The 14,285-nt window shown below is 45.9% G+C and overlaps 1 long non-coding RNA gene across 1 annotated transcript; it reads right to left on the bottom strand.

The window, feature by feature from the left end:
• Positions 1-352: 352 nt before the first annotated feature.
• On the bottom strand, positions 353-1,704 carry LOC135982057 (uncharacterized). The gene is made up of 2 exons (XR_010599264.1): positions 1,571-1,704; positions 353-1,224 (listed from the first exon to the last, which is right to left on the bottom strand). It is a non-coding gene; the product is annotated as an uncharacterized LOC135982057 (long non-coding RNA).
• Positions 1,705-14,285: the final 12,581 nt, after the last annotated feature.

Genomic DNA, 14,285 nt, shown 5'->3' with positions numbered 1-14,285 from the left:
CCCCTTAACTCTCCAGCCTGGGCTGTCTCTCACAATGCTTTGCTAATGACAAGCAGCAAACCCCTCCATGTGCTGTTATCACTCAGCACAAGCACATGTCAAGCCACACACCCAGCTAAATTGCATGATGCTCCCAGAGCCACTCATGAATCACGCAGAGAAAGGCACCAGCCAAATCCCTCCAGCTCCCAGTTTTGTACCTTAGGGATATACCATCTTGCACTGCTCAAGACCCTTTCTTGAGCAATGCAAATGTATTAATTGGTTCACCACTTCATCAATGGAAAGTGAATCTACACCAACCTTTGTAAACCTGAGCAGATTTACCAAACATTTCAGGCAACCTCACTGGTAAAGATAAACAGTTAAACAAATTTATTGACTACAAAAATAGATTTTAAGTGATTATAAGTGATAGGTAAAAAGTCAGTTACCAAAAGAAAAGAAAAGATAAGCACCCAGTCTAAACTCTCAACCCTATTAGACTGGGCAACAACTACATTAAGTAGTTTTTCTAGCCCCACTGAATATTGCAGTTCATAGTACACAGGTTTCACCCTTGAAACCTGGGCCAGTCTCCCCTGTTGGAGTCTTCAATCTTCTGAGTGTCCTTGTTGCTTGCAGCGTAGGTGGGGAAAGGAGAAAGGCCAAGCATGTGGTCACTGTGTATACCCTTAGTCCATGTGCTTGGAGAACACAAGTCCAGACATGTCTGGTGGGCACTGCTGAGTCCCCAGGCAAGGTTGAGCAATTCCCCTGGTGTGGCCTTGCACAAGTGAGTCATTGAATTGTATCTCCCTTGCTGGACAATGGCTGTTGATGGTTATTTGACACCCACCCGGGCGTTGGTTACTTTCCTTGCTGTTGTCTCTGGGGAGCTGTTTCCCCCAACTTACAGCACGTTTTATTGACAACCATACACACAATCTCATAACTTTAGATGCATTAAGGATACACATATTTAGATGGAACAGGGGTTTCAGCAGATCATAACCTTTCCCATGATACCTTACAAAGCATGCTTTATATGCAATATCACATTTAGATACAAATGATGAATATGGGGGTTACAGGGTGCTCCCCTGGGGTGTAAAGTGTCACAACCTTACTCACTCTCCAGTGTCTTCCTCACCTGCTCCTTCTGCTTTCCATGCCATTACCCCACTGGTGACAATGGTCTGATCCTGCTCCATAAAGCTTGTGCTCATTCATGTTTCTGGCTCTCTGAAATGGAAAATTAGAGTTATTTTGCAAGTGCCTCTCCTCAAACCCTCATACTGGCTTATTTTTCTTTGGCAATTCCAACCCAGCCTCTCTTAGTAATAAATAGACATCATGTGCAATGACAACAGTGAGAGGTCCCAAGATGCCAGGACTAATTTACATACCTTAGCAGTGGCACACCTAATTTATCAGGACATCTACAGTGCATTTTTAAGATGCCAAAAGTCATGTCAATGAATCATCTGTTGCCTTATTATAATTTACTTCTGCCAGAGATTGGGGTTGAAGAACAGGAGTAAATCATGTCCCCTGAAAAACAGAAATCAGAAGAATGGTATTTTCTCACCTCTCTCAACATATGTGGATTGATTAGCTCTATGGATAATCTCCCAAGAAGCAGTCAGTTTCAAAGAAATCTGCCCAGACCACACTGTGCAAGTATGTCAGTCTTTACATGATCCTGGGTACCTTCGGGCCATGTCTGGGATGCTGAGTTAGAAATCTAAAAGCAGCCTGCTCGCTCACTGAATAACAAGGGTTTCCTGTTTCAGTCTGTTGACGGACTAAAGAATGGGAGAGGAGCAGATTTGCAGTCTGTGACACCCAGAACAGGAACCACAGAATCCTTTTATGGCTAAGGCGCTGGATTAAGACTCGGGAGATCTCGGTAATGGCATACATTGAAAATGTTGTGGATGTATAACACATCCGCAAAATTTGCTATTTAAGCCATGACAAACCCATGAAACGTGTGTGATTTCTCTGCAGCATTTCTCAAACTAGGGGCCCTGACCTAAAAGGGGATTGCAAGCCTATTGAGGGGGGTCATGGTATTGCCACCCTTACTTCTGCATTGCTGCTGGCGGCAGTGCTGCCTGAAGCTGGGTGGCGTGAGAGCGGCGGCTGCTGGCCGGGCTCCCAGCTCTGAAGGCAGCACCGTAGCCAGCAGCAGCACAGAAATAAGGGTGGCATGGTATTGCCACTCTTACGTCTGGGCTGCTGCTAGTGGCGACACGGCCTTCAGAGCTGGGCACGCAGCCATCAGCTACCACTCTCCGCTCTGCCTTCAGAGCTGGGAGGTCAGAGACCAGATTTCACAGAGGAGACCAGATTTCACGGTCCGTGATGCAATTTTCACGGCCATGAATTTGGTAGACCCCTAGTTATAGATACCTTTCACATAGTTCTCAAAGCTTTGTCTGTATGTCTCTGTGTCAAGCATGATGAACTGAGAGCTCTCAACCCATCCTACTTTATTCCCACAGGTCTGGTTAAATACCCAATTAGATGACAAACTTCATGTTATAAATTCTGATGATGACTCTCTCACACACTCTCACACGCCCATCCTGATCTGCCCAATAACCTAATTCACCTGTATAGTCAGTTCATACTTGTTAGCCACCTGCTGAAATGTTGCTATGGAACGAGGAGATGATTGTGTGAGTGTGAGGGGAAGTGTGCCATTGGTGTTAGTGACACTGGCGCTGATCAGATTCCAGCACTCAGCAAGGCAAAGTTAGGAGAACTCAGGGAGAGTCAGTCTACTGGGGGTAGTTGCTGAAAGAGTGATGGTAGGGCAGGCTCCTCAGCTAGTGTAAAGCAATGTAGCTCTATCAACTTCTGTGACTTCCACTGAAGACATGTTAGCCAAATCAGTTGACCCCAGCTGATAAGGAGATGCAAAACTGGCTGCTGTGCCTCCCCTCCTCTGAGGTTTGCACCTTCTGTGCTGCAATTCATGAAAGATGAAGCCCTGAATCTGACTCAATGAGTGTTTACAGTTTATATACCTATAAATTGTTTCTACAGCTAACTTGACATGCAAAGATTCTAAAACTTGCAAATTATTCCATTTAAGTTTTATGGGGCAGGACCTCCCAACCATAGTTCATCGGCCATATTGGAACACCGGACTTCCAGCACCAAAGCACTGACCTTTATTACTTGAGCTAATGGAGTAAATCCCTTAGCTGACAGCAGAACATAAGAACAGCCATATCGGATCTGACCAATCGTCCCACTAGCCCAGTATCCTGTCTCTGACAGAGGCCAATGCCAGATGCTTCAGAGGGCATGAACAGAACAAGGCAATTATCAAGTGATCCATCCCCTGTCATCCAGTCCCAGCTTCTGGCAATCAGAGGTTTAGGGACACCCAGAGCATGGGGTTGCATCCCTGACCATCTTGGCTTATAGCCATTGATGAATCTATCATCCATGAACTTATCTAGTTCTTTTTTTAACCCAGTTATACTTTTGGCCTTCACAGAATCCCCTGGCAACAAGTTTGATGAGTTGTGTGAAGAAGGAGTGTGAAAAAGTAGCAGGCTTTTATCCTCTGTGTGGCTTAGCCACTAGAGGGGGGGATGCAACATATACTGTACTTGCATGTTAAACAGGCAAGTAACTTTAGGCCTTGATCCTAAGCCTATTGAGGTCAATGGAATGACTTCCTTTGACTTCAATGGTCTTTGGATCAGGCCCCTTTGTGCATTTGATTAAACCTGCATTACCTCTTACTTAGAAATGAACCTTCTAACAGATGGTTGCATTGAGCTGGTTGGGAATTTTCCACCAGAATGATTGTCCAATGGAAAATACACTTTCCACAAAATCAAATTTTTCCACAGGAAAATTTCAATTTTGCACCTACATTTTTCAGTTTTCCATTGGAAAATCCCAAACAAATGTTTCATTCCCAGTCAGTTTGATTTGAATCTAGTTGAACTGACTCAATATGCTCTGAGTCAGCTCAACATTAACTTGTATTTCCTACTAAGGCACAATGCCTCATGGATGTTGTATTCCAGGCCCCTACTCTCACCTATGGGTTAGGTTCTCTAGCTAGATTACATCATTAATGCATGGCTGTCTTCCTCTGACTGAGTGGCATGGTACTTCATGGGAGTCCCGTAGTTGCAAGTACATCATGTGAGATGTAGACCAGTCAGGCAGTCTGGCTCATAGGAAGTATGGGGGCGTGAGGCAACCCACACTACAATAAGGCAATGTGCCACCACATACAAATGCAGTTTAATGTTGAACTGACTCAAAATGAAGCATTCAAATTCAGTTCAAAAATTCAAACCAAACCAAAACACTTCAATTCAGGAACACGGACGGTTAGTTTCAATCAAAAAATGCTAACAAACTGCTTCAGGCAGCGTGATAGCCTTGCTGGTCCCAGGATGAGAGAGAAACAAGGTGGGTAAGGTGGTATCTTTTAGTGGAGTAACTTCTGTTGGTGAAAGAGACAAGCTTTCAAGCTTACACAGAGCTGCATAAGCTTGTCTCTCTCGCTCACAGAAGCTGGTCCACTAAAAGTTATGACCTCACCCACCTTGTCTCTCTAATAAACGGTTTCATCATTTCCAAACTGAATTTTTTTCAGAATGTCCCATTCTTCAAAAAGGTTTGATATTTCAGCTTTTCCTCCCAATCCAGAACTAAAACAAATGTTGAAATATCAGAATCACCCATGGGATAGAAATTCCAATTTTCACTCAGCTCTACTGTTGCACAGCAACAAACTTACAAAAATAATATTTTTTCACCCCCTCAAGTTCTTAGATACACTTCTACCCCAATATAACGCGAGCCGATATAACACCAATTCGGATATAACGCAGTAAAGCAGTGCTCGGGGGGGGGGGGGGGAAGGGGGCTGCGTGCTCCGGCGGAAGAAAGCAAGTTCAATATAACGCGGTTTCACCTATAACGCGGTAAGATTTTTTGGCTCCCGAGGACAGCGTTATATGGGGGTAGAGGTGTATTAGTATTATTAATATAGATATATTGCAGTGGCCTTCTCACTAGGAATCAGGGCCCCATTGTTCTTGGCATTGTACAGACCAGTAAAAGAAATGCAGTCCCTGATGCAGAGGGCTCACAGTTTAGATATTTATGTAATTTAAGATACCCTTAAATCGTTCTTGAAAGGTTTGTAGGCTTTATGCTAAGAAATCCACACATTTGATATTTCTGCTTAGAAAGTTCAAAGCACACAGTTGCTGCATCATGACACATTTCACTCTCTTAATCCTGCTTGTCTCTTTATAACAAACAAGCCACCTACAGTGACATTAAACTGGAACATAACAACATCAGATCATAACATTTCTGTCATCATACAATTCAAATCACGCCCTGGGAGCTCACATGCAAACTAGCAAGGTTCAGACACATGGGCAATCAGTCTGCATATCTTTCTTGCAGCTGAAATATCTGGCCTTAAAGGCACTTTTCACCATACTGTGAGAACAAGCAGTTTGCAATCTGCAATCAAATTTCTCTTGAGGAAAGGTGACTAGTATTTTTTCAGGGGTTTGAGAGTTAAAACACCTTTAATATTTACAACTGAATCTCTTTCTTAAGGGTTAAGAGTATATTCCCATCAGAAAGATGGAGATTTTTGGAAATATTTACAAACTCAGACACAGTGTAGGCCAAACATGAGGGTTTAACTACACTACCAATTTTGAGGCGTTTGTGGATAGGTCTGGTGTTCCTTGTCGTCCTCTCCAGCAAAGCAGACAGATCTAGGTAGAAGCAGCATTTGGAACAGGGCCTAGGAAATTAAGGCTAAGAAAGGGAAGGCACACTGGAAGCAGGTAGCTAGTCGGTGCTGGGTGTCTTGATTTCAACATTATGGGCCAGAGACTCAGCTGGTGTACATCAGAACAGCTGCACTGAAATCAATGGCCAGACCCTCAGCTGGTATAAATTGGTTTCACTCCACGGACATCAGTGAAGCTACACTGATTTATACTAGCTGCGGATGTGGCCCATTGACTTCAATGAAGCTATGCTAATTTACACCAACTGAGGACCTGGCCTTTTAAAAATCAATCCAGGCACAAGCTGTGCAGTGGTGTCATTCTGATGGTAGTTCCAGATAGTATGTCATGGATCTGTGGGATCATAATACTGTCAGCAATTTCACCACGGAATACCGTTGGAGTTAGCGCGATAAGCAAAAGAATGTAACACACAAAAACCCCAACAGCCACACTTTATTTTAAGTAGTGAGAGGGGATGGGGTGAAAATGAGTCGCTCTGGGTTAGCAGGGAACTGGTTTTGTTTTGGATGACAGCCCCTTGCGGCTGCAGTTTCTGCAAGGACTCTGTATTTCATCTGTTTCAAGATGGAACTAGCCCTCAGGATTCCTGAAATAGACCAAGGAAGCTAGACTGGAGCTATTTTAATAACTGGAGCTTGTTCCCTTTCAACTTTGTCAAGCGACAGGAGAGAGAGTAGAAGAAGAGAGACAGCAAGAGCGGGGAGTGTTATTTTAACATGTGCAACCTAGTTGTCAGTATGTGGTGGTTAGGCTGCGTTAGCACACATTCCACCCGCTAGTACGTGCAAGGATGCACAAACATATTTAGCACCACTGAAAACCAGAAACAGTCTCATAGACATATGCACACACACAAACACGTCATCGGGAAGGAATAGAGGTTTCACTTGTTTCCACACCAAGAGGAAAGAGTGAGTTAATACATCTTACTGGACACACACACAATGATGAATGAACGGACAAAAGGAGAGACCTTTGTGATCCAAGAAATATACAAATTGCAGGCCCCCCATCCTGCGATTACAGTACATAGAGCACCAAAGTTCAGCCTGGGGGTTAGCTCTTCCTCTCCCTGGACTGATACAGATGCAATACTGCGTGAAGACTATGGAATAGTTAAATAAGCAAAGTTCCGGAACACCTGATGCCCTTTCAGCACTAGCCACTAGAATCTGGATACTATCCTCTGCCATATGTCTGGGAATACCTTTTCATAACACTCATGCACATCATGTGACTGGTTTCCAATCAATAAATATCAGTCTCTTCCCCAGTGTCAGGAACTTACATCGGTAAAGCTTTAGAACATGTCTTGAAAACATGATACACTTCTTCCATACAGATTGCCAGGTCTTTTAAAATCTCAAGGCAGAGCAGGTCTAAACAGCAAGGCCCAGATCCCTTAATGCAAGGAAGAGTGGAGAAGTGTCTTTAAGCCACGTTTGTGCCTCTTTACTTCTGGGCCATGCTGGAGACTCAGCCAGCCCCTGACACAACTTAGAGCTTTCCCTGGATCTCTGTAAATTATGCTGGCTTGTAGTGGTCCTCTACATGCTGTTATGGGGGCACAGAATAGCCAGAGCGTATTGCACTCCAGCGAGGCTGCTAGCTCACCTTCACTCTTTTTACTTTGGGGGCGGAGGAGGGTCCACAGAGAACTATTATGACAGCTCCATGCTGCTCACAGAAGCACTTGCTACAATTGAGATATTCTGTGGGGGCCAGATAAGCCTCCTTTACAGCCACTTAAAGTTGCCAAAATAACATAAAGGGGCCTTATGGCAAGAGAGAATCTGGGCCTACACATTTGCTACCATAGTATCTTGATTCCTCACTATCTTTGTCTGTCCTTTGTATAGAGCTAACATTTGAGTCCAAACTGATGGGCCTAAGGTACAGGAACTCAGCCCAAAAACATCAGTCTGTCTTGGCATTTCTTCTTTCAAGATTAACTTGATTCCTTGTGTAACGATGCTGCCTTTGGTGGGACACTTCTGAGAGTATCAATTCAGGACAACTTGCTTAGAGCAGGGCAGTTACAACCCAAAGCTGGGTTTCCTTTACTTCGAAGGCACACCAAACCAGCCAAACAGAAAGGACTTCGGTCTGACCCCACTGGCTAACCATAAGTCACACAAGCAATTCCCTTAGACATTCCAGTTTCCCAGTATCACCACTAGTGCCACTCATTATGGGGACGAATGGTTATGAAAACCAATACCCCAGTAAAAGAAAAAAGGTTCTCCCGATCCCAAAGGACCAAACCCCAGACCCAGGTCAATATACAAGTCAGATATTACCCACAAATCACACTGTTGCCAATCCTTTAGAATCTAAAATCTAAAGGTTTATTCATAAAAAGAAAGAAATATAGATGAGAGTTAAAATTGGTTAAATAGAATCAATTACATACAGTAATGGCAAAGTTCTTGGTTCAGGCTTGTAGCAGTGGTGGAATAAACTGCAGGTTCAAATCAAGTCTCTGGAGTACATCCACAGCTGGGATGGATCATTCAGTCCTTTGTTCAGAGCTTCAGTTTGTAGTAAGGTTCCTCCAGAGGTCAGAAGCAGGATTGAAGACAAAATGGAGGGTTTCCAAGGCCTTTTATATTCTGTCTCTTGTTGGTGAAAACCCCTTCGTTCTCCTGTGCAAAATCACAGTAAGATGGAGTTTGGAGTCACATGGGCAAGTCACATGTCCATGCATGACTCAGTTCTTTACAGGCCAACGCCATTGTTTACATGTTAGTTTGAAAACCTTCCCAGGAAAGCTCAGATGTGGACTGGCATCTCCCAAAGTTCATTGACAGATAAGTGTTTCTTGATTGGGCACTTACTGAGAATAGTCCTTTCTCAAGAAGCTGACCAAATGCTTCACTGAGGCTACTTAGAATCAAAACACATTGAAATACAAGTACCTAACCAATATTAATAACTTGAACTACACAATGATACACACATACGGATAGCATAATCATAACCAGCAAATCATAACCTTTTTATAGACACCTCACACAACAACCTTTGTACAATATTTGCTGCAAATATATAACAGTGGTTGAAGTTTATGTCAATAACGTCACACCCCCAACGCAAAATTGATGCAGGGAGGGATGACACAAACATCACTGACTGCATCCCAAGAGCTTCCCATTCTTGGTTCTGTCTTACTACAGCTAGAATTGGTGTATAACAGAAATGATTTATCAAAGTCATGTTCAATAACACGATTGAATCTCTTTACAAACTTCAGGTAAAACTTCGTTAGAACAATAGTGGATTGGATCTGCTCTTGCAACATAACTTCTGTATGTTTTATTTCAGAGTAGCAGCCGTGTTAGTCTGTATCCGCAAAAAGAAGAACAGGAGTACTTGTGGCACCTTAGAGACTAACGAATTTATTAGAGCATAAGCTTTCTTGGACTACAGCCCACTTCTTCGGATGCATATCCTCTTATGCATCCGAAGAAGTGGGCTGTAGTCCACGAAAGCTTATGCTCTAATAAATTTGTTAGTCTCTAAGGTGCCACAAGTACTCCTGTTCTTCTTTTTGTATGTTTTATGTGATCTTGCCAGGAGCTAAATAAAATGGCTACTTTATTTATACAAGCTCTGGCAAATGTTTGGAACCCAATTAGTGTTAAGACAATGTAAATATTAATGTTGTTCATATTATAGGAATCTTGGCATTTAGCTGTGAAAACAATCTGGTAGTGTGTCTCACTTTCCCTTTTCATACAGCACTTTAGGCTTGGAATGTCTTTTTTCCTGTGAAAAGTTCCAAGATGGTTTAAATAAATAAAAAAATGGAGATATCCCATCTCCTAGAACTGGAACCTTGAAAGGTCATTGAGTCTAGCCCCCTGCCTTCACTAGCAGGACCAAGTACTGATTTTGCCCCAGATCCCCAAGTGGCCCCCTCAAGGATTGAACTTAACCCTGGCTTTAGCAGGCCAATGCTCAAACCACTGAGCTATCCCTCCCCCCAGGCACTAACTGTGAAACATCAGTATTACAAGGCCTTTTAACATAAAGTGTGTTCTTATGTATCACTCTTAGCATGTTTAAGAGATTTTCCAAAAGTTTAGGCACATTGTACATTTTTACAGTTTTTGGTAATAGCAACACATTAGTTACAAAAATTACCATTAGCAATAACAAAAAATTCATTTTAAGTGTCCATTTACAAATATTTTTGTCATGCCACACCTTTGGCCCAATACTGTTGGGGTTTTGGCATTTTAGGGTTAACCTCAAAAAGAAGAACAGGAGTACTTGTGGCACCTTAGAGACTAACAAATTTATTAGAGCATAAGCTTATGTTAGTCTCTAAGGTGCCACAAGTACTCCTGTTCTTCTTTTTGTGGATACAGACTAACACGGCTGCTACTCTGAAACCTAGGGTTAACCTGTGGCTTGCCTTCAAAATTAAGTTTTCTCTTTCCTCCTTGTTCTGAAGGATCAAACCCTGATTTCTCTTGCTTAAGAGAATTCACTGCCTGATTGGGCGTGCTTTCTTTGCTAACAGCTATTAGCAAGTCTTTCTTCTCCCTGCCAGCCAGGTAATTTGCATTAACACAGACAGGAGCATGTTCAACAGTTTTCAGATCCTTAACTGCTACAAATTTCAAGGCTGGACTCTGTCTTACAGATACCACACAAATCCAAAGAGTCTGAGGGTGAGAGTTTACTTGCTCACCCCTGCATACTTAAGCATTCAGCCATAAAACTGTTCTGCTCTGAAACACCAGTAACCAAATCTGTCCTCAAACCCTGAAGCACAGACTGTTCACTTACAGAATCCACATGGAGACATTTCTGTCCCCACAACATTGTTTTCTCAACAAACTGGTTAAGCACAACCACTTGGTTATAGGGCTGTTCAACTTTCTGAACAAGTTTCATTCCATCTGAGACCTTCTCAAAGCTATCCACAGTGGATCTTTCAAAAGGAAAGTCAGTGGATCCATTCAAAACAGAAAATTTCTGGCTGGTGGTAGGAACTGAAACTTCCTTGATCAAATCACTTACACACCCTTCAGCTACAGCAAACTGCTTGCAAAGACTACTCTGAAAATTTCTCTCTTCAGGAATCTTTCTAAGCACAAATTTACCTTTACCTTGCTCCACAGAAGCATGGCTCTGCTGAGCCACTACCAACTTCTGAGTTTCACTTACATCCAGAATCACCTCTGGCCCATCGGGCGGATTCCTACACAATCCCCTTTCAGGCAAACTTATAGACCAGGGGTGGGAAAACTACAGCCTGGGGGCTGGATCCAGCCCAAGGGATTGCCACCTCCATGGCGGCGCGGGCCCTGCACTGCTCCCAGAAGCAGCCGGCACCACATCCCTGCGGCCCCTGGGGGAGTGGGGACAGAGGGCTCTGCAGGCTGCCCTCACCTGTAGGCACCGTCCCCCGCAGCTCCCATTGGCTGGGAACAGGGAACCGCAGCCAATGGGAGCTTCGGGGAAGATACCCACAGGCGAGGGCAGTGCCGGAGCCCTCTGCCCCCCCTCCCCCAGGGGCCGCAGGGACATGGTGCTGGCCGCTTCTGAGAACGGCGCGGGGTCAGGGCAGGCAGGCAAGGAACCTGCCCTGGCCCCGGTGCGCGCCGCTGCAACCCTGGAGCTGCTCCAGGTAAGTGATGCTGGGCCGGAGCCCGCACCCAAACCTCTCCTGTGCCCTGCACCCTAACCCCCTGCCCTGAGCCCCCTGCCACACCCCACACTCCTCCTGCACCCCAACCTCCTACCCTGAGCCCCCGCCGCACCTCGCACCCCTCCTACACCCCAGTCCCCTGCCCTGAGCCCCCTCCTGCACTCTGCACCCCCTCCTCCACCCCAGCCCCCTGCCCGGAGCCCCCTGCCACACCCCGCACGCCTCCTGCACCCCAACCTCCTGCCTTGAACCCCCTGCCACACCCCTCCTGAACCAGAATCTCCTGCCCTGAACCCCCTGCCACACCCCACACCCCTCCTGCACCCCAATCCCCTGCCCTGAGCCCCCTCCTGCACTCTGCACTCCCTCCTTCCCCCCAACCCCCTTCCCTGAGCCCCCTCCTACACCCCGCACCCCTCCTCTGCCCCAACCCCATGCCCTGAGCCCCTTCCTGCATACCACACCCCCTCCCACAACCCGCACCCCGACCCCTGCCCCAGCCCTACATTCATGGTCCTGCACGCAATTTCCTCACCCAGATATGGCCCTTGGGCCAAAAAGTTTGCCCACCCCTGTTATAGACTCACTAGCTAAAAGGTTAGAAGCATTCTCCTTTCCTTTGCCACACACAAGTTCGGGAATCTTTTCCTTCTTGCTACAAATTTCCAAACTGTCAGTAGGTAACACAATCAAATCACCTTTATGCTTTCCTTGTGCCTCAGCTAGGGTATCACCCTGATCAGACAGAGTTGTTACACCCTTTCCCAGCAACACCTTAACAACAGGCAACATACAAGCACCAGAATTGTTGGGTCTCTGGGATTTTGCTAAGACACTATGGGCATGGCTACACTTGCAGATGTAAAGCACTTTGAGTTAAACCAGCCTTCGGAGAGCCCATCTATCCACACTGACAACAGCTTGCGCACTGGCGTGGCCACATTTGCAGCACTTACAGAGGCATTGGGAGCGGTGCATTATGGGCAGCTATCCCACAGAGCACCTCTTCCCATTCTGGTGCTGTGGCTTGTGGGGAGGGTGTGGGGCTTTCTGGGTCCTGTCCCAACGCCCTGTGGTGCATTGGTTCGCATCCCAGCAATCCCTCTGCTTCCATGCACATTTGGCACATCTTTCAACGTTTTTTGTGCTGTGCGCTCTGTCTTTCCTTTCGGTCTCAGGGAATGGAGCCCTAACTGTTGAGGAATATACTGACGAGTCTCGCCAGCCTGTCACATTTGGCAGTCGAGTTACTCCTTAAGATCCAAACTGACAGTGAGGATTCCGACGATGATATCAACTTGAGTAATACATATGACACAAGATTGCTTGTGGCATTCACGGACATGCTCACCACCGTGGAACACCGCTTCTGGGCTCGGGAAACAAACACTGAGTGGTGGGATCATATCATCATGCAAGTCTGGGATGACGAGCAGCGGCTGCAGAACTTTCAGATGAGAAAAGCCACTTTCATGGGACTGTGTGAGGAGCTTGCCCCCACCCTGCAGTGCAAGGAGACAAGATTGAGAGCTGCCCTGACGGTGGAGAAGCGGGTGGCTATTGCAATCTGGAAGCTGGCAACTCCAGACAGCTACCAATCGTCGCTAACCAGATTGGAGTGGGAAAGTCGACCATTGGAATCGTGTTGATGCAAGTTTGCAGGTCCATTAATCGCATCCTGCTCAGAAGAACCGTGACTCTGGGCAACGTGCGTTACATTGTGGCTGACTTTGCACAAATGGGTCTCCCTAACTGCGGAGGGGCGATAGATGGGCCGCATATTCCAGTTCTGGCACCAGACCACCTAGCCTCCGAGTATATTAATCGGAAGGGGTATTTCTCGATGGTTCTCCAGGAGCTTGTGGATCACTGTGGGCATTTCATTGACATTAACACAGGCTGGTCTGGAAAGGTGCATGATACACGCATCTTTCGGAACACTGGCCTGTTCAGGAAGCTGCAAGCGGGGACTTTTTTCCTAGACCAGAAGATCACTGTAGGTGAAGTCCCATTGTGAAATGCCCATTGTGATCCTTGGAGACCCGACTTACCCTTTAATGCCATGGCTCATGAAACCCTACACAGGGAGGCTTGACAGCAGCAAGGAGCGGTTCAACAACAGGCTGAGCCGGTGCAGAATGACTTTGGAGTGTGCTTTTGGCCATTTAAAAGGCCGCTGGCGCTCTCTGTATGGGAAGCTGGACCTGGCCAATGACAGCATCCCCACGGTTATAGCTGCATACTGTACCCTCCATAACATTTGTGAAGGGAAGGGTGAAAGCTTCACTCAGGCATGGACCACAGAGGTTCAACACCTGGAGGCTGAATTTGCACAGCCAGAGAGCAGGGCTATTAGAGGGGCCCACACAGGGCTGCAAGGATTAGGGATGCCTTGAGGGAGCAATTTGAGGCTGAAAGCCACCAGTAATGTCTGGTGCCCTGCACGGGAATGAAGTGCAGTGGTTCCAATGTTAGTAGGAATCCGTGTTTGCTATGCTGACTTGCAGTGCCTGTTGCTTTCCTAGGCTAAGGTGTCTTACTTTATGCAATAATAAAAAATGTTTTCAAAGCCAAAAGAAACACAACTGCTTGGGAAACAGAAAGGGCAAGGGGGTGGGGTGGGGAACAGTACAATCACAGATTTGCATATGTCCTGTTATCAAACTCAGCCTTTCTGTCTGGAGTTCTGTGCAATGAGTGCAATGCTGCACTTCAGGATGGCTATACTGCATGGTGATGGGGGTTGAGTGCAGTGGGTAAGGGTTGTAGTTTTCAGGGCTGGGTGGTGAATCTACAGGTGTTGGAGGCAGCTGGTG

This window comes from Chrysemys picta, chromosome 3 (genome assembly GCF_011386835.1).
Source record: "Chrysemys picta bellii isolate R12L10 chromosome 3, ASM1138683v2, whole genome shotgun sequence".
Classification (NCBI taxonomy): Eukaryota; Metazoa; Chordata; order Testudines; family Emydidae; genus Chrysemys; species Chrysemys picta.
The sequence above is the reverse complement of the archived record's forward strand: the minus strand, read 5'-3'. Positions and strand labels throughout refer to the sequence as shown.